The sequence below is a fragment of the Zosterops lateralis genome (genome assembly GCF_965231275.1).
Source record: "Zosterops lateralis genome assembly, chromosome: 18".
In the NCBI taxonomy this organism is placed as follows: Eukaryota; Metazoa; Chordata; class Aves; order Passeriformes; family Zosteropidae; genus Zosterops; species Zosterops lateralis.
This window is the reverse complement of record NC_139778.1, coordinates 10,090,056-10,109,135: the sequence shown is the minus strand read 5'-3', so window position 1 is coordinate 10,109,135 and position 19,080 is coordinate 10,090,056. Positions and strand designations below refer to the sequence as shown.

Genomic DNA, 19,080 nt, shown 5'->3' with positions numbered 1-19,080 from the left:
GGTTGGACACAGACGGGACACGGATGAGACACGATGTGACAAGGATGGGACAGGGATGGGACGGGGGATGGTGTGGTGTGGTTGGACACTGACGGGACAGGGATGGGGCACGGATGGGACAGAGCCGGGGCCCGGGCGGGCCGGCGGCGCGGCGCTATCCCTTCAGCACCACGGCGGCTCCGAGCCCCGAGCGGGAGCGGCTCCGGCAGCGCCCGAGGGAAACGGGACAGCCCCCGGCCCGCGGGGCGGGCTCCATCCCCGCCGCGCACAGAGAAATAAAATAAAAAAAAGAGAAAAGAAAATGCCCTTCTGGCGGTTTAGGTTTCATATGAATTCGTGCTGGAAAACAAATTAACCTAAGAGGATTTGGGGAATTCGAGCCGGGAACAAAAGACAAGGTGGAAGTGTCTGAGTTTTGAAAATGTGCCCAAGGCCTCGGCTGGCAAATCCTGTCTCTGAATGCTCTTGCTAAGCCCTTTCATCAGCACTGAAAGAATACAGGGAAGAGGTGCTGCTTCTTTTTTTTTTTTTTTTTTTTTTTTTTTTTTTTTTTTTTCCTGCATAAAAGATTACCTGGAAATGATTTTCAGTAAAATATTGGTTGTGCTTTCTGCTCTTCTCAAAAAGTTCCTGTTCATAGAATTCTATCAGAAGGGAAACTCAGCAGCCACTAAATCTGTGCAGCTGATCTGGTGATTTAATAAAACCATCATTTGGTTTCGTGAAGGTTGGAATTAATTTGTCCAAGACGTATCTCTTGAATATTAATAATTAATTTTGGGGTGAGGCTGTTTCATAAAAACATGGAATGGTTTGGAAGGGACTTTAAAGTTCATCCCATTTCTAAACACTGCTGGAAAACTTTGCTTAAAGGACTGGAATTCTCTTCCTCCAATAGTCTGTCATTTACTTCTGGCAACTTTCAACTCCTTGTGCTGAACAAAGCGAAGAATTGTGCAGAGTAGATTAAGAATTAAAAAAAAAAAAATAAAAAGTCTCCATCAAGAAGGGCTGAGAAACAGGAGCAGGAAAATCTTTTTTGCCAGACAAAGTTCCCTCACATCATGTCCACAAACCCTCAGCATTTCATGTGCTCCAATCCCATCTTTGTGCACTTTAAAAATCCTGATTTTTAAGATCTCGAAATGATATTTCAGTGTCGTGTATTCTGGGCACTGCAGTGGCTCTCAAATCTTATCTGCACCGACGGTTCATATTTTATTTATTCTGCATTGCAAAACACGAGAATAATTTAATGCTTTGTTTGTTTAGTGATGGGATCTGATTTGGGTTATCAAAGGCAGTGCTGTAAAAGGCTCAGGTGCCCTTCCTGATTAACCCAACAAACACCCAGGAGTTCTCAGCCACAGCCTGAACAGAGACACAGCTCAGGCTGCACAATCCCTCCCTGAATAATTCTAATTTTCCTTTCTGTTTTCCACACTCTGGTGTTGTCTTGGGTGCCTCACCCTGGGATTGAACTGGGAATGTTCCTTTTTTTTTTTTGGGATTCCTGCAGGGGTTTTTTGGCAGAGCTCCTGTGCAGCTCTGGCAGCAGAGATTGCACCCAGCATCCACCCAGCTCAGAGGGAATATCTTCAAAAAAAAAAAAAAAAAGAAAGAAAAACTTCCCTCTCGAGTGATATTTTCCAGCTCCTGTCCACAGCCCCACCTTTCCTTGCTCTTTGTTGTGACGCGTTTATCACTTTTTCTAAATAATTAAAACAAAAAAAAAACTGGAAAAGGTTTTTCCTGAGGCATCTGGCCTCAAGAATCAGGAAAAAAAAAAATCTCCTGGAGCAGAACAAAAAGGGCCTGAGCAGCTCTGGGCAGAGGCTGCCACATGCCAACCCTCATGCCCATAATAAATCTGCATTTGATAGTGAGCTCTAAGTCCTTAAGCACATTGTAGAAATGGGGAAAATCCTCTTTGGGAATTTACAGACTTAAAAAAAAAAGGAAAAGCAACGTAATTCCATTTATTTTAACATCATTAGATGCTGCAAAAAAAAAACCCCTGATTATATCATGGGATGGATTTCTGTTATTATCTGTGGGGATTAAGACTTGATTGCTGGCACACAGAGGAGTCTCGTGCTGGGGAGTTTTGTGGGAAATAAGAAGTTGGAGTGAGGAATAAAAAACAGTTCCTACTTTGCAGTTTTTTTGCCCTGAGAAAGTCTAAGCTGTTTATTGTCAGGATAATGGCTCTGAGCTTGGGTGGGGAAGTGGTGCTGGAAAATGAGGTTTTTCTGCTCTCTGTTCCTGTGTCCATGAAGGAAAACAAGATGAAATCTGATATATTCTATCATTCAGTATCAGCACCATGGTTTGGGGACTGGCTTCCCAAAAAACAACCCAAAAAATCCCAAAATCCCAACTAAACCCCAACCAACCAATGAACCAAAACCTCTCCACAGCTCCAGCTCCTGTTGGACTGGAAATGTCACTGCTGCCTCCCACACCTGACCCAGAATTCCCAAAAATCCAACTAAACCCCAACCAACCAATGAACCAAAACCTCTCCATACCCCCAGATCCTGTTGGACTGGGAATTTTGCTGCTGGCTCTCACACCCAACCCAAAATTCTCAAAAACTCAACTAAACCCCAATGAACCAAAACCTCTCCATACCCCCAGCTCCTGTTGGACTGGGAATTTCTCTGCTGGCTCCCACACTTGACCCAAAATTTCCAAAAATCCAACTAAACCCCAATGAACCAAAACCCCTCCACAGCCCCAGGTCCTGTTGGACTGGGAATTTCCACACCAACAGAACCAGAAGTTAACTCAGGCACAAGGACTTTGCTTTTATTATGAGCAAAATAAAATTCACCCACTTCTCCTTTCCCTCCTTTCCTCCAGAAGATCCCTACGGGAAGCTCCTTTCCCATTTTTTTTTTCCCCTTAACCACTTCAGCTCCGAGGCTGGGCTGAGGCAGCTGGGCTGGGCTGAGGGATTATCCAGGGAAAAGCCATGAAATGATCCCTGTTCCCTCCCTGAGGTGTGTTTGCCCTCCCCAGCAGGATCCTGGGGATCCCAGTTCTCCCTGCTCCATTGGCTCCCTTGGCTCCCTGACAAAATCTGCATCTTCAAAGCTCTCCCTGGCTCTTTTGATGCCATCACCATCATCTGTATTTGCATTTCGTGGCACCCACAACAAGCCAGGAAAATTCCTTTAAAGTCCAGTTTATGCTTTGTAGAATTGCCAAATTGGGGGGGAAAAAAAACCACTCAGGAAACGGAGAAATCTCTGGACTCTTAACAAACATTAAACTCCTGATAAAAAACGATGACAAATTCATCCTCTGCTGACCCAGGTCACCTTTGAACAGACACAGGGTTCTTTTTCACTTTGCCAATTCCCCCCGTTCTTTTCGAGGCCAGGTTTGTGTTTTGTCCTGTTTTCTTTGCCTGTTTATCTCTTAATCTTTGGGTAAATTGCTGCATCTGAATCTGGCCATTGTAGAAAAGGGGTTCAAAGCTTCTCATTTCATTCATAGCCAAGGTTTCCATTTCCTCAAATCAGGAAACTCTTCATTTATTTTTTTTTTCTGTGTTATGATTTAGATTTTTGGGGTCGCTTGGACCTGAACTGATAATATTCTAATAAATACTAATTTATACCACCAATATTCCCATTAATTTCAGAATTCTTCAGTAGGGGAGGAATGACTGAACCTGTCAGATGTGATGGAAGGTTTGGAAATACCCACTGGCCACATTGTCATCCCTTGCCAATGATCCCCTAAATCAACACCTGGGGCTGGACGCAGAATATCAGAGTTTTCATCATCAGGCAGGGCACAGAGAGGGGAATTCACCCCTGAAGGGTCTCCCTAAAGGATGAGCTGGGGCTGAGACATTGGGGATCACACCTGTGCCACAGGATTTCCTCAGGGAGCAAAAAGGAATTCAGAGCAGCTGGAGACGGGAGAGATTTGGTTCTTTCACAAACTTGATTTTGATTGGTTTGATTTTTCAAACTCCATTTCTATTAAAACGTTTTTGTTTTTCAAATATATAATATCTAATACACAGTACAATGATCAGCTGCTTTCTGGATGTTCTGCAAGTCCCTGCTTAAACTTTCAATCATAATTCCAATCTCCTTCCTTGCTCCACCTCAGCTGAAGTTCCATTCTTTTCTTTTTCATGTCAGTTTATCTCACAACAAATAAAAAAAAATAAAATACTTGAGCAAGTGAATCCCTCCCTCTGTAGACCAGTTTTGAGCCACCACGTAGCACACACACAAAATATCATTTAAAAACAAATATTAATGATTTAAAAACAAATATTCAAGACTTTAAAAAACCAAGTATTCCCACCACACTGACACAGCAATCAGAACAAATGAGAGGAGTGTCCCTGTCCTTTTGCCTCAACAAGAAGTTTTCTTCCAGAATTCACTTCACCCCCCAAGAGCAGAGAGAAGAAAAATCAAAAGTGCAGGATGAATGTAAATGGTACAGCAGGACTGGGTGAGATCAGAGAAAGGACTGATATAAGTGTAGATTTTCCCAAGTGCTTCTCCACAGGGAGAAAAAGACACAAACCTTCACAGACTTGAGCATGAAACATGAAAATATAAAAATTATTAAGAGAGAAGAAGAAAAAAAAAAAAAAAGAAAAAAACAGTTGCAGAGACAAGGCTGTTGGTGTGGAGAGAAAAAAAAGCAGTGGAAAAGAGTGTACCAGGGAATAAATAAATTCCCTTATTTCTCTAAAGGGACTTCACAGACTTGAGCATGAAACATGAAAATATAAAAATTAGTAAGAGAAAATAATAATTAAAAAAAAAAAAAAAAAAAAAAAAAAAAAAAAAAAAAAACCAAAAAAAACCAGTTGCAGAGACAAGGCTGTTGGTGTGAAAAAAAAAAAAAAAAAAAAAGCAGTAGAAAAGAGTGGACCAGGGAATAAATAAATAAATTCTCTTATTTCTCTAAATTCTCTAAAGTGCATCTTTACCTATGGACACAGACACTTCAGTTTGGGTGAAATCAGGATGAAACCAGCTGGATTTGTGCAGTGATTTAATTAAAAAAGACTCAATTCAGCCAAGCTGGCTGCTGGAGGTTGTTCTGCCCCAGCAGAAGAGCAGAGCCCAGGCATGTGCAGGAATGGGAAGGACACAAAAGGAGCTTTACCTTTGCTCGGGCTGCCAGCAGGAAGTTCTGTGAGGTCTCCTCCGTGTCTGCAGCTCTGCGGCCGGGCACAAAAACAGGGGCTGGGTTAATAATAAAGGGAGGCACGAGCTGAGAGCTCCAGAGGCTCGGGTTAAACATTGACCCTGGTTCTTGGGGCTGAGCTCAGAGGGTCCATCCCGAGGAAAGGAACACCCAACCTGGTCCTCAGCAGCCCCTTCCCAGCTGGGACAGCCCGGGCAGGGACCTGGGGCCACCTGCACATCCAGGTGAGCCTGTCCAAGGCAGGAGCAGGAAATTCCCCCAGGTAATAAAAGCCCTTCATCACTCAAGTGGTTCTGCAAATATTTACCCACGAGATTGGGTTTGGAGTCAGCCACTGAACGACAACTTTAGAACAAACATGTTCGGGTTTACAGGAGAGTCTGGTTTATTTTTTTTATTATTATTATTTTTTCCTGTCAGAAGTCTTTTGTTTCTGGATTAGCATGTGGTTGAGGTAAGGACTTCCAGCCTACACAACAATCCCATTTTCTGGTGAAATCACAGGCCGTGACTTCTTTTGTGCTGATGGGATTTGCCCCGGCAAGAATTCTGGAATTCACGTCAACCAAGAGCAGAGAGGAAAAAAATATATAAAAATCAAAGGTGCAGGATGAATTCAAGTGGTACAGAGCTCAGTGAAAGGACTGATGTAAATACACAACTTCCCACAACTTCTTTCCTCTCCACAGGGAGGAAAAGATACCTGGAAAAAGGTGAGGGTGGAGCACAACCTTCATCCCTCCACAGGAGCTCTGCAGCATTGGGAGCTTCCAGAATTGTTCCAGCTGCTGCTCTTCCCTTTTCACATCGTGTCCGGGCTGTTTATTGAAGATTAATTCAACTCAACTCAATTCAATTCAATTCAATTCAATTCAATTCAATTCAATTCAATTCATGCAGGTTCTTGAAGATGAATTTGAACCATTTGGATTTCTGGGAATGGTTCCTGCAATCCCTGCACAGGGACCAGGTCTGAAGCCTGGGTATGAAATGAGGAGAAAAATCTAAATCTAGAGAATTGAACAGGAATTAGTTGGTCCAAGGTGAAACGTATCTAAATCCAAGGAGGGTTTGTATTTAGATTTAAAAAAAAAAATGCAGTTTTGACTCTTTCAATGCCCTGACCCAGGAGAGAAGAGCACGACTCCCCAGCTCAGGGTGAAAAAATGCCCTTTTCTGTCTGCTCTGGTGCCACTCCGGGTGCTGTGAGGTGACACCAGCCCCTGCCTGGGCATTTCCACAGCCCCACTTTGGTAATTCTGTAATACAAATTAATAACAACAACTAGACTTGACTGCTTGACAAAAAGCAAATAGTTCGGAAAAAGCTGTCTTAAATCTTTCTATCCCACTTCCCCAGACCGAAAAAAAAAAAAAAATTAAAAAAAAAATCCCCAAATGTTATTTCTTTTGGCAGCTGAAACCTAATCCTACCTTGGTTAACATAACAGAGAGAACAGGAAGCGCCGCGAAGGAATTTTTCATTCCCTGGGACGTCTTTGATCCCTCTCCCCTCCCTTTTCCTATCAGGTAATTTTCAAATCTCGACGTTTCCAGTTAGTCTACGGATCTTCTTGTTTTGTCTACTCTGGGGCGAGCCTTATTTAACTTCCATTTCAGGGATGAAAAAGTGCCCTGCGCTGAGGCTGTGCCGTTGTGTAAGGCGGAACCTGAGAACTCCACAATCCAGGAGGGAACACGACTAAAATTCACAATTTTTTTTTTTTTATTTTTGGTGGAAAAACCAATCCTGGCTTTGCTTTAGCACAGGCAAAGGCCACTAAAACATTACAGAAACCCTAAACAAAGCCTTTAAAAGCATTTTCTTCTGGAGCCACCACTTTTTTGGCGCTCGTTTCCACTTCCTGAGATAGGGAAGGAATTTTTTTTTCCCCATCCTCTATCTCAATTTGTGCCCACCTAAACTTTGCATAACTCCAAACAAATCAATGGTTTAATTATTGAATGGATTAATATTTGGTGTTCTGGAGGAGGAAAGGGTCGACCCTTATTCCATTCCCACATGGAATCCCATTCTGCATCTCTGCTTTGGGCAATAAAACAAGTCATAATTCAAATATTGTTCTTTTTTCACAATTCTCCATCTCAATTTGTGGCCACCTAAAGTTTGCATAACTCCAAACAAATCAATGGTTTAATTATTGAATGGATTAATATTTGGGGTTCTGGAGGAAAGGGTCGACCTTTATTCCATTCCCACATGGAATGCCAGGCTGCATTTCTGCTTTGATCAATAAAACAAGTCTTAATTCAAATATTGATGGTTCTGAAAGGGCTTAATTACCTCCTGCTCATAGCCAAGATGAATCTGGAGCACCCCAAAGCAGCAGAGGACATAAAAATCATAAAAACGACACCAAGATCATCTCAGAGCAGATAACACAACAGCCCCTCTGCCTGCAGAGGGATAAAACTCTAAAATCACATCTAAATACGCCTAAAATAATGCAACATTTCTGTGGAAGGCAGAGTATTTACACACCTAAGATAATGCAATATTTCTGTGCAAATGAGAGTATTTACACACCTAAGATAATGCGATATTTCTGTGCAAATGAGAGTATTTGCACACCTAAAATAATGCAATATTTCTGTGGAAGTGAGATTATTTACACATCTAAAATAATGCAATATTTCTGTGGAAGTGAGATTATTTACACACCTAAAATAATGCAATATTTCTGTGGAAGTGAGATTATTTACACATCTAAAATAATGCAATATTTCTGTGGAAGTGAGAATATTTACACTTTTATTAATACTTTTTATACTCTTCATCAACACTTTTGCTGTTACAATTTCACTTATCCCACAGATCTCCGTGAAATAGAATTCCATCCTCAACTTCTCTTTTTTCCACGTTGAAGGGTTTATTTGCCACCACCTCAGGGTGATTCTCTCCCATCCCCACCAGCTCTCCCCTTGGATTTTTAAGGCAAAGGGGGATCAGAAAAAGGATGTGGCAGCTTTTTTGTTGCTTTGAAGTGAAGGGATGAGCTTGGAAAAGGTGATCCCTCATCCCTTTGTGTCCCGGCAGCTCCAGGACAGTCAGACCCTCCTGGAGCACAGCACCACTGTCCTCTCCCAGTGTTCTGTGGGATCCTTCCACGATTCCGGGTTTTAAGGCAGCACAACTGACAGGAAAAAGAATTTTTAGAAATCATTAGGAAAAACAAACAAACAAACAAACAGCATTGGGGTGACTCCACGGATAATGAGACTTCATTATATTTTTTTATTTCCAATTTAATCCGTGTGCTTTCTCATGGAAACAGTTTGTTTTGTTTGTATTATTATCCATATAATTATAATAATAATAACAACAATAATAATAATAACAAGAACAATAATTCATTAAATAGTAATAATAATTCATTAAATAAATATTAAGTAAATATTAATTTACATTTAAAATATTATTAAATATTATTAATAATGAAATACTAAATAATAATAATAATAATAATAACAAATAATGGAATGGAAATGGAATGCCAAGCTGTGCTGCATTGTCAGATTTTTTTTTTTTTTTTTGTGCCACTCCTCCAGTGTCCCTGACGAGCTGTGTTTTCCTGCCTCTGTCCCTTCCTGGCTTTCAAAGGGCCAGGAGAGGAACTGTTATTTGGAAAAGCAGCACAATAAAGTTTTATTGGACAGAAGAGGCTGGTTCTGTCCCGGGCTGGCCCAAGGGCAGCGCTGGGTGGAGGAAGCCCCAGGCCAAGCACAATAAGGAGAGCAGCTCTGGAATGTGACATTGGCGTTTGTCTGCGGTGGATTCCTCACCTTGGGAGGAAGGTTTCACCCTGGCAGAGGAAACTCTTTCTTCTCCTTCATTGACAGCTGCAAAATAAGAGGATTGTTCATCCATCAGGATTCAAAATTTAACACCGCTTTAGTCACTGTATTTCCAATAAAAGTAATTAAAAGCTACACAAAATACTGTCTGAAGGGCATATTTATAACGTTTAATTTATAGTAACTGCTGTTTTAGTGGAGTGACATACTGGGAAGCTCAGGAGAACTGCCCTGAGCAGTTTTTGATGCTTTGGTTAAAATTTTAAATATCCTGAGAGATGTGACCCCTCTCGTTTCTCTCTGCACACTCTTGCAGCCTAATGAACAGTCTGAAAAGTTTTCCCTGCTAAATACTAAATACTGTCACCCCTTCACAAATAGCTGTTATTTCATTTCCCTTTCACCTGCCTGATTCCAATTTTTCCAATTCTTTGGAAATATCTAGTGGGTGGAAAATGTTATAAATTAGTCAATTCCTTTCCTGCACAGAGCTGAAAAGGGTTTTACACAACTGTGGCCAAGCCTGGTCCTCTCCCACATCTAAAAATGCAAATTCTATTTACCTGCCGTGAAGAGGCAACATTGAGTAGCCAAATTCCCTTTTATGACTATTCATAAATGCCGTTTGCTCAACACATCACCGTAATCAGATTTTCTCAGTCGGGCCTGTAATGAGATCTTGTGGATTGGCTGTTATCTAAAGGGTTTGTTGTTTATTAAACAAGTAAATAGCACAGACCAGCAACTTTCCTGTGGCCACGCTGCCACTTTTCACAGGCTTTTTTTATTATTATTTATTTTCAACAGTCCTCTTTTAGTGCCTTTCTCCATAAAGAATTCCTGGCTCTGTGCAAGGAGTTCAGACACCTTTCCCAGGAGAAAACTTAGATGAGACCACATAAATCCACATTTTTCAATGATATCTGACACAGTTTACCCCAGGCCAGGCTTGATACCCACATATTTCACCAAAACAATTCATTGGAACTTCTTCAGACCTTTTAAGAGGAAGATACAAAACCCCAAACTGATGTCACTGAATGAATGTGCAAGAATTTCGTGAGGAAGCTGGTTCTTAAATTTAACACCACTTTAGTCACTGCATTTCTAATAAAAGTAATTAAAAGCTACACAAAATATTGTCTGAAGGGCATATTTATAACATTTAATTTATACTAACTGCTGTTTTAGTGGAGTGACATACTGGAAAAATCCTGGTTTTCATTTTCCTTGGGAACTCAGCTTTCATTTCAACAATCCCAACCCAACAGTTTTTCCTTATCAGAACCAAACACACCTCCAGGGCTGTAAAAACTGACATGGGGGTGGGCACAAACCGTTTTCTCGTGAGCTGGAGGAGATTATTCACCTGGATTCTGGGAACAAACATGGCCTGAGCTTTCCCGTGGAGATCACACATCCCATCCCACATTCCCCACAGGTTTGAGGGCTCCTGCCCAGGGAGGTCGTTTTCCATTCAAGGCCAAAACCACAGCTCCCAAAACCTCTTCAGCTTTCCCAAAACACAGCTCTTGATGGGAATTCAACATCTGCCTCCACGAGGAGCTGGGCCAAAGCCTGACCTCCTCCACCAGAGTGAACTTTGGGAAAGTTCCATTTCCTGCTCGGGGCTGGGTTTGCTCCCTCCTCTTGGGGAGGGTTTCCTCACCTGAGATTCAGCTTGTTTAAAGTCCTTGGCCCTCTAAAAGCCCTGAGCCAGGTCACAAGAAATAAACAGAGTTTTCAAGGTTCTGTTTCCAGGTTTCCCGTGCTGTTTATTATTTGATCTGTCACAGTTTTCTCCGCTCCCAGCCGAGCTCTGACCAGCGGCGAGGACACGAGGGGACGGCCCCCGATGGGGCGTTGCTTTGCTCTGATACAGAGAACTCCGTGTCTGGTATTGACAATTCCACACCAATGCCCAGGGCCTGCACTGGAAGGGTCATTTCTGCTCTGACCCAACCCCCTCAAACCACTTTGTGCCATCACCACATCAGGAGATGGAGGAGGAGGAGAAGGAGAGGAACACGAGGCACCACCCAAATTCCACCATTTTGTCCTCCATTTACCTCTATTCTGTGAGCCCTAAAACTACTGAATTTTCCATCTTGTGCTGTGCTGAACTACTGTTTTCACCCCTTTGTGGTTTGTAATTCCTCTCTCAGTGTTGGAAGCCTCTCCCATGGACTAAAATCCAACCCAGTGTCTTCCTGGGCTCTGTGCCAAGGTCTCCAACCCCCTGGACCAGCTCCACACCCCCTGCCCAGGGCTCAGACTCCCTTCCTCGGGTCCCAGCTCATCCAAGGGGATGCTCATCCAACACCCTCCAGAGGAGCCATCCCAGGAAATCACTGGGGGTGTTGATGAACCCACAAATAACACTTCTAGGTGTTCTCCATCCAGGCAGTTGGGTGCCAAAATGTTGTGTCCAGCTCCCTCCAGATGATGTCTGTTCAGTGAGCAGCCCTGTGTGTGCAGGGGGCCTCGTGCACCTAAAGGGATTAACAGCAGTGGAAAGTATTTGAGGAATTGCAGGTGAGGCATTTCGCTGTGCCCAGGGGGATTTCTGACCTGCTTTTCATAATGAAGAAGGTGGTTTTCACAAGGTCACCTCCAGCATTCAAACCTGTCCCGAGAAATGCAGCCAGCAAAGAGCTGGGATGGAGGGAAGGAGCAATAGGAATAATATCATTGTATCCCTGGGACTCCAACTGCAAATATCCAAGGGGTGATGGAGGATCACAGGGATGCTGCAGCCCCAGCAAATCCCAACCCTTTATTTCAGGATGCTGAGGTGGGAAGGTTCTCCAGAAAAATTTGTATTTGTCTTGCATGGTGTGTGTGGTTTTAGGAATGTTTGAACAGGCAGAACTCCTGGGGCTGCTCAGCATCCTCCGTGTGCCTCAGCCACAGCAGAGAGAGGTGCCCTGCAGGCAAGGAAAAGGTTTAGCAACCACAGAGTGAATAAATGAAGAGAGAGGAGACAAGGCAATGAGATCCTCTGTTGGCAAATCATTTAATTATTACAAAGATTTCAATCTCCCACATCACAGGCAGGAGCAGACAAACACTGTGCAGTGTTTGTGACCTCCCTGAGACCAGAAATAGAAATTTGTGTGCCACTCATTAACTGTTTAAGCATCCTGAGGTGGGTGAAATGACATTATCCAGGAATGAGGAGCTGAACTCTGTTCTGGGGAGTGAGGGGCACTGCATCCCAGGGGAGCAGGAGAAGAGGAGCACAGAGCATTCATTCCCTGGCTTTTACCCTATTCCTGATCCTGGTGTGCAGGGATAGGGTCAAAATCCAGCCTGTCATTTCTCCTAAGTGCAGCCACCAAGTGATCTGTGAGTTCCCATGTGAAGCTGTTTTGGGAATGAGAAGTTCCTTTAACACAACAATCTATTCTAAGGGTGAAAAATAAATGCACCTGTAACAACAAGTGACTTGTCCCATGAGAATCAGTAAAGCAAATACACAAACAATCCAAGAACAGATAGATTTGATAGACAAGTAAAATGCCTTTTACTAACCAATAGAATAATTAACGAGAAAACCATTAACCAATTAGAAGTTACTCTGGAGATTTGTAAAAACTGTATAGAAGGCAGCATGAAGCCATAATAAAAACAAACCTTCTGAACTTTCACTGTGTCTCTGTGTGTGTTGTGACCATCCTAAAAACGACGCTGGTGGAGCTGCATTAGTGACACCCAGCCAACCACCCCCAGGTCAGCCCGGCACTGCCATTTCCATCCCATAATTGCACAATAGACACCCCGGGCCGTGCTCTTCCAGGGGATTATTACACTCCACTGAAAGCTGGAGCCTCTTGGCCTTTGGCCTCCCAGAACCACCCAAAGCTCTCAGTAATCCCCAGGGCTCTGCTCCCTTGTTGTGTCTTCCTCTGACAAATGGAAAACACATTTTCACTTCAAGCTAATCCCCATTAAACAGCCCTGAGACCAGGCAAACCCTTGAGCTGATCCTAATAAAATAAAATAAAATAAAATAAAATAAAAAAAATTAAAAATAAAAATAACATATTTAGAGACAAATTAGCCTGGTGAGTGAGGCAGAGCAGGATCACCCTGTGAAACCACCACTGGGCAGGTGGGATTTGCTGCTCCTGGGCCTGAGTGACACCAACCACAGGAAATTCAAACCCAGGGGATGAGCTGGGCTCTCCACAACCAGCTCAAGTCGTGGTGGAAATTGGGGTGGGGGTTTCCCAGTGCTGGGAAATGACAGAGCACTGTGGGGTCTGGGGAAAAAGAGGAATTCTGACCAGGCTGGACCAGGGAAGGGAGCTCTGAGTGCCTCCCATGGGGCTGAGGGGGAACCCAGCACGGGAAGGATGTGGAGATGTTGGAGAAAATCCAGAGGAGGCACCAGGATGATCAGAGGGATGGAGGGAGGCTGAGAGCGTTGGGATTGTTCAGCCTGGAGAGGAGAAGCTTTGGGGTGACCTCGTTGTGGACTTGCAGGGCCTGAAGGGAGTCCAAAGGAAAGATGGAGAGAGACTCTGGACAAGGGATGGAGGGACAGGACACAGGGAATGGCTTCAAAGTGACAGAGGGCAGGGCTGGATGGGATTTGGGGATGGAATTTTTCCCTGTGAGGGTGGGCAGGCCCTGGCACAGCTGTGGCTGCCCCTGGATCCCTGGCAGTGCCCAATTCCAGCCTGGGACGGTGGAAGGTGTCCCTGCCCACAGCAGGTGTGGAACGAGATGAGCTTTAAGGTCCCTCCCACCCCAAACCATTCCATGATTCCATGATTTAGCCAAGTGTGTGCTGTGATTTACTGAGGCACTGAGCAGAGCGTTAAGAGTAAGAACTTCACCTTTGGGTTTTTTGTTAGTGAAGCCCAAGGAAATGATTTTTTCAGCGTGATCCACTGAGCCCTTTGATCTCAACACCATTTACCCTGGGCTGCCTTATCAATGCTGCCCCAACAGATGGGAGCTCTTGGTGTGCCAGGCCTGGACTCCAGCCCACAAAGGTGAAGCATTCCTGGGCAACACCTTTTTAAAATATGGATTCCTTGTCTTCTTTTCTGTTGTTAGAGCTCAGGAGATGCCCATTCATGTTGGGACTCAGATGTTTATTAATTCTTATCTATGCCACACTCTCACAAGTTGTGAGTTCTGGATAACAAAGTGAAAAATGGCTCTGTCTCTATCTCTCTACAAGTTCTTATAGGCATGAACTGTCCAATTATGAAATGACACTTAAATTATTTTTACTTTTACCCCAATAACCAACCACCCGTGGCCACAATGGGGATTTTTCTACCCAATTACAAAACCCCACCCAGACCATGAAGAAGACAAAAAAGGACTCAGCCTCTGCCCTAAATCCTCCATCTTGCTTTATATCTATATCACTGCATTCTAAACCCTTAAACTCTGAGTTTTCCACCCTGTGACATCACACACTTCTATTCAAACCCCACACCCACAATCCCAGTGCTGTTATTTAATTTTGGGAGCCTTTTCCACATCCTCAGGTCAGTGCAGTGTTTTTGTGGGTGTCAGAGCCTGTCAGCACAGAAAGGCTGAAATTCTCAGTGCCCAGGGCTCCAATGTGTCTCTGTTCCCCAGGGAATAACCCATTTCTCCCTGATCCATCCACTCAGGGAGCGTTTTTGGCTCCGTGTCTCCAGCTGTGGCACTTGGAATGCGGAGCAGAGCTCTCCTCCCTCGCCAGGCATTGTTTTGAACATCACTTGTGAGGGCTGGGGTTGGTTTAGGGCTGGCCTTTTTTTTTTTTTTCCTGTTGCTGTTTTTGGGAGAGAAAGGGCTGTGCATGGAAAATGGCTTGGTGAGTTCTCTGTTCTGCTCCCGCCGGAGCTTATTTTTAATTCTCCATTCTCCACTCCAGGCACTGGTTACATCCAGAGATCATTTAGGATGTGTGAATGTCTTAACAGCCCATTCCAAAGCCCACTGAGGCTTTCTCTTCCCTTCAATAGACTCTGGTTGGGCCACGAGTAAACAACCAGGAAATCTGAGTTGTTTTAACCTTTGTTCTACCTTTCTCCTTTCCTGCACTGACTGTGTTACTTCATTTGTTACCTCACACCTATTTAAAGATAAAACCTCTTTCAGTTAAGAGCCATGCCTTGAATTTTTTCTCTTTTTTTTTTAACTTTCACCGACTTTGATTTATTAGTCCCAACCACCTTCAATGGCTCAGATTTGTTGAGTAAGTGCAAATGCTGGCAGAGTTAATTTGTGTCCCCACGCCTTTGCAGGGAACAGGAATGTGGAGGATAAATCTCTCTGTGGCTGGATTTTATTTCCCCTGGCTCAGGAGATTCACATTCCCCCTGGTATCAGGATGGAGGAGGGCAGGGCTGTGCTTGAGGAGGTGGGGATCAATATCCACCTCCTTTGGTCCATGGGAGAGGTTTGGGAAAGCTCCTGCAGGTGAATTTTCCACCTGGCCGTGGGTGTCCACCTCCAGTCCTGTCCCCTCCCTGCCCATTCCACTGGTGCCATGAGGGACCAGCAGTGGATAAAAAGGGTGAAAAAATGCCAAATTCAGTCTGCCTCACCTGCCCTGCTCAGCTCTGTGTTTTCTGTCCCTCTGCACAGGGAGCCTTTCCCCTCATCCAAACACTGCCTTGCATTGTCCCACACTTTTCAGAAATTCAGTGCCAGACATTTGACAGTGTCTTCATTCATCCTGCAAAGAGGAAAATGGATTTCAGTGTGTGTGTGTCGTGTTACCTGCAGGCCTTGCTGGGCCTTCCCCAGGGCAAAGAAGAGAACTTTTATTCTTTTATTCTTCCAGGCAATCCTTGCTGGAAAACAGAAAAAGTTTCCAGCTCCCAAAAGGCTGTGAGGGTCACAGGGCTTTGCTTTGCAGTGGATAAATTCAGATCAGACTCCTTGTTACACCCTGCAGCTACACTGGGGCCACTCACTTGGGATTTAATGGTTTTTATGATGGTCTTAGTTGGCTGGGACAGAAATAGTTAGCAAATAGTAGTTAAAATTCAAACAGCCATTAAAGTCTGGTCCTGACAAGATGCAACTACTCTGTTACTAATGGACTTTTCCTCACAAGGACACGTTTGTTGGAGGAAAATGTTTGAAATGTTTGGCCGGTTGACAGTGGGGAAAAAAAAAAAATAAAAGAAAGAAAGAAAGAAAGAAAGGAGAAAGAGCAAATTCTAAAGTTCTGAGAGAGCTGTGGAGGCAGGATCAGGCTGCACACATCAGCAGATCCCTGCTCAGGAGAGTTTTCCCATTCCCTGGGAATGTTTTCCAGGGTTGTCTTTATTTAAATAGACCTGCCCTCACACATCCCCGTTGGCTGGTGGGGAACACTCAGAGGAAAAGCTGCTGGGAGTCCCAGGAATAAAATCTGACCACTCATTCAGTCAGATAAAGCCTCTCATTGCTGCCGGAGCCTGCAGCAGCTCAGGACTCCTCTGGCACACCAAATTATCCATTTTGGGAGGAGAAATCAAGTCAGAAACACTCAGGAGCATAAAGGTTTGGTATCTAGAGGTGCACAGGGTGTGGCAAACACCCTGCCCAGAATTTGGGGCAAGATTTGGCATCAATTCCTGGAGGCAGAAACACCTGCACAAATGGCAGTCTGCAGGTAAAGATAATTTTGGTTTAGGAACCAAGTTGATCTCCATTTAGGAACAAGTGGGTATTTTCCATCAGGACAGAGCTGAGTTTTGATTTGACACTGGATTTCCTCCCATGTAAAGGTTTGGAACACAAACTTCCCTGAATGGAGCAGCACCTGGAGCCTTCCCAGGGATGAGCAAAGGGGTTTAATGAATTTTCATTCAGTCAGATAAAGCTTCTCATTGCTGCTGGAGCCTGCAGCAGCTCAGGACTCCTCTGGCACACCAAATTGTTCATTTTGGGATGAGAAATCAAGTCAGAAACACTCAGGAGCATAAAAGGTTTGGTGTCCAGAGGTGCACAGGGTGTGGCAAACACCCTGCCCAGAATTTGGGGCAAGATTTGGGAGGTTTGGCATCAATTCCCGGAGGCAGAAACACCTGCACAAACTGCAGTCTGTAGGTGAAGATAATTTTGGTTTAGGAACCAAGTTTATCTCCATTTAGGAACAAGTGGGTATTTTCCATCGGGACAGAGCTGAGTTTTGATTTGACACTGGATTTCCTCCCATGTAAAGGTTTGGAACACAAACTTCCCTGAATGGAGCAGCACCTGGAGCCCTCCCAGGCATGAGCAAAGGATTTTTTTAAATGAATTCTCATTATTTGCCAACACAAAGACACGTCCTGGAGGTGCCAACACTCAGGATTTTCCGTGTGACCCACCCAGACACTCAGATCTTCCAGCTGTTCCAGCAGCTTCCTTGGGTTCAGTGCAGGGAGGGCTGGAGGCAGAGTGTGGCTTGTGCTCCATCACCTTGTCCACACCAGTTAAAAGTGTCAATAATAGAAACAGCTTCTTTTAAAACTGCAATTAAAAAAACAGGAGGAAAAAAACACCAAAAAACCAAACCACTTCAGATTAATTAAAGATAATTTTGTTTTTAATTAGATGCCAGTGCTAGAGACCACTCCAGAGCTGCTCTTGGCGTGGTGTTTGCAAGTTCTCTTTACCAAATGAGCTCTTGGAGTGACAAGTGGAGATCTAATAAACCTCTTCATTCTGCCCTGCCCCTGTAATAAAATAATTCCCAATGCCTGGGATTTGTGGATATTTTTAATTCAGTTTTTTACTTATTGATCTTGCTCCAGTTCATCTCTCCAGATACCCACATCTGGATTTTTTTTCCTGCTGTCCTGCACCTGATCTAAGGGTGTCATTTACAGACTCATTCCCAAATTGCCCAGAGTTTTAGAGGAAAACTCAAAGTTCCTCATCCTTCCTCTCCCATTTCATCCACATCCCAGAAATCCCAAAGGAATCTGAACACTTTCCAAACTGAGAACCTGTTGGTACCTGCTCTGTATTTGAAACATTAATCCCCACGTTTTGGCCAGGTCGAATGTGATTTAAAGCTCATTAAGCAAATTAACATCAATATTAATGAGAGCAGGTCCCCCTGGACCTCCAACCTTAGCAGCCACTTGTTTATTTCTTAATTTTACTTTACATTTCTTTATGGATTTATTTTCACTCAGCAAGGACATTGTGCACACTCTTGCAGCCTAATGAACAGTCTGAAAAGTTTTCCCTGCTAAACACTAAACAGTAAATACTCTCACCCTTCACAAATCATTGTTGAGATGTTTCATTTCCCTTTCACCTGCCTGATTTTAATTTTTTACAATTGTTTGGAAATATCCAGTGGGTGGAAAATGTTATAAATTAATAAATTCCTTTCCTGCACAGAGCTGGAAAGGGTTTTACACAACTGTGGCCAGCCCTGGTGCTCTCCCACATCTAAAAATGCAAATTCTATTTACCTGCCGTGAAGAGGCAACATTGAGTAGCCAAATTCCCTTTTATGAGTGTTCATAAATGCTGTTTGCACAACACATCACCGTAATCAGATTTTCTCAGTTGGGCCTGTAATGAGATCTTGTGGATTGGCTGTTATCTAAAGGGTTTGTTGTTTATTAAACAAGAAAATAGCACAGACCAGCTATTAATTTAACAACATTAAAACAGATGTAAAGAAAAACCTGATCCTGTGAGCCAAGGCCACTTTTATTTTAATATTCTCTCCTGTGCCTGCCCACACTGCATCCATGTAATGGATGTTATCATGAGTGATAACAAAAACATCTGGAATGGCTTTTCTGCATTTCATTTCACATCAGCTGGAGGTTGAGAGATAAAATTCAACCCTGTCAGACCACACTCAGACCCCCAAAAAAACTCATTTTGAACTTCCCTGTGACGAGCTGGACGTTCAAGGAGAGGAGGGGGGAGAAACCTTCGTTCTCACCTATAAAAGCTGCAGCTGTTTTCCTGTTTTTATAGAAAGCAGCGGGCAGATCTGCAGTAAAAGAGCCCGGGCTGTGCTGCAGGGAGCCCTTCACCTTGAGGGGTGATGTCAGAGCCATAAATAACGCCCCGGGATGGCCTTAAAGGCCCGTTAAGAGTGATGGGAAAAGGA

At 43.7% G+C, this 19,080-nt stretch overlaps 1 protein-coding gene and 2 long non-coding RNA genes across 7 annotated transcripts in view; 1 reads left to right on the top strand and 2 right to left on the bottom strand.

Moving 5' to 3' along the window:
* Positions 1-5,280, bottom strand: part of KCNJ16 (potassium inwardly rectifying channel subfamily J member 16) — a 40,468-nt gene extending 35,188 nt beyond the window's left edge. Inside the window, exon 1 of one of the 4 annotated variants that reach the window (XM_083874887.1) lies at positions 5,152-5,280. The gene's annotated coding sequence lies outside the window, so the exon portion shown is untranslated. Of the gene's footprint in view, positions 1-4,972; positions 5,131-5,151 lie in introns of those variants that run through there. The other 3 variants (XM_083874884.1, XM_083874885.1, XM_083874886.1) reach the window with 3 other exon arrangements.
* A 63-nt stretch (positions 5,281-5,343) lies between these two features.
* On the top strand, positions 5,344-8,975 carry LOC310916975. The gene is made up of 3 exons (XR_014591379.1): positions 5,344-5,455; positions 6,094-6,722; positions 8,763-8,975. It is a non-coding gene; the product is annotated as an uncharacterized lncRNA (long non-coding RNA).
* On the bottom strand, positions 7,792-18,497 carry LOC310916974. 2 transcript variants are annotated; one of them, XR_014591377.1, is made up of 3 exons: positions 18,425-18,497; positions 8,997-9,053; positions 7,792-8,347 (listed from the first exon to the last, which is right to left on the bottom strand). It is a non-coding gene; the product is annotated as an uncharacterized lncRNA (long non-coding RNA). The 2 variants fall into 2 exon arrangements; XR_014591378.1 differs by lacking the exon at positions 18,425-18,497 and adding an exon at positions 9,572-9,666.
* Between the last annotated feature and the right edge of the window lie 583 nt (positions 18,498-19,080).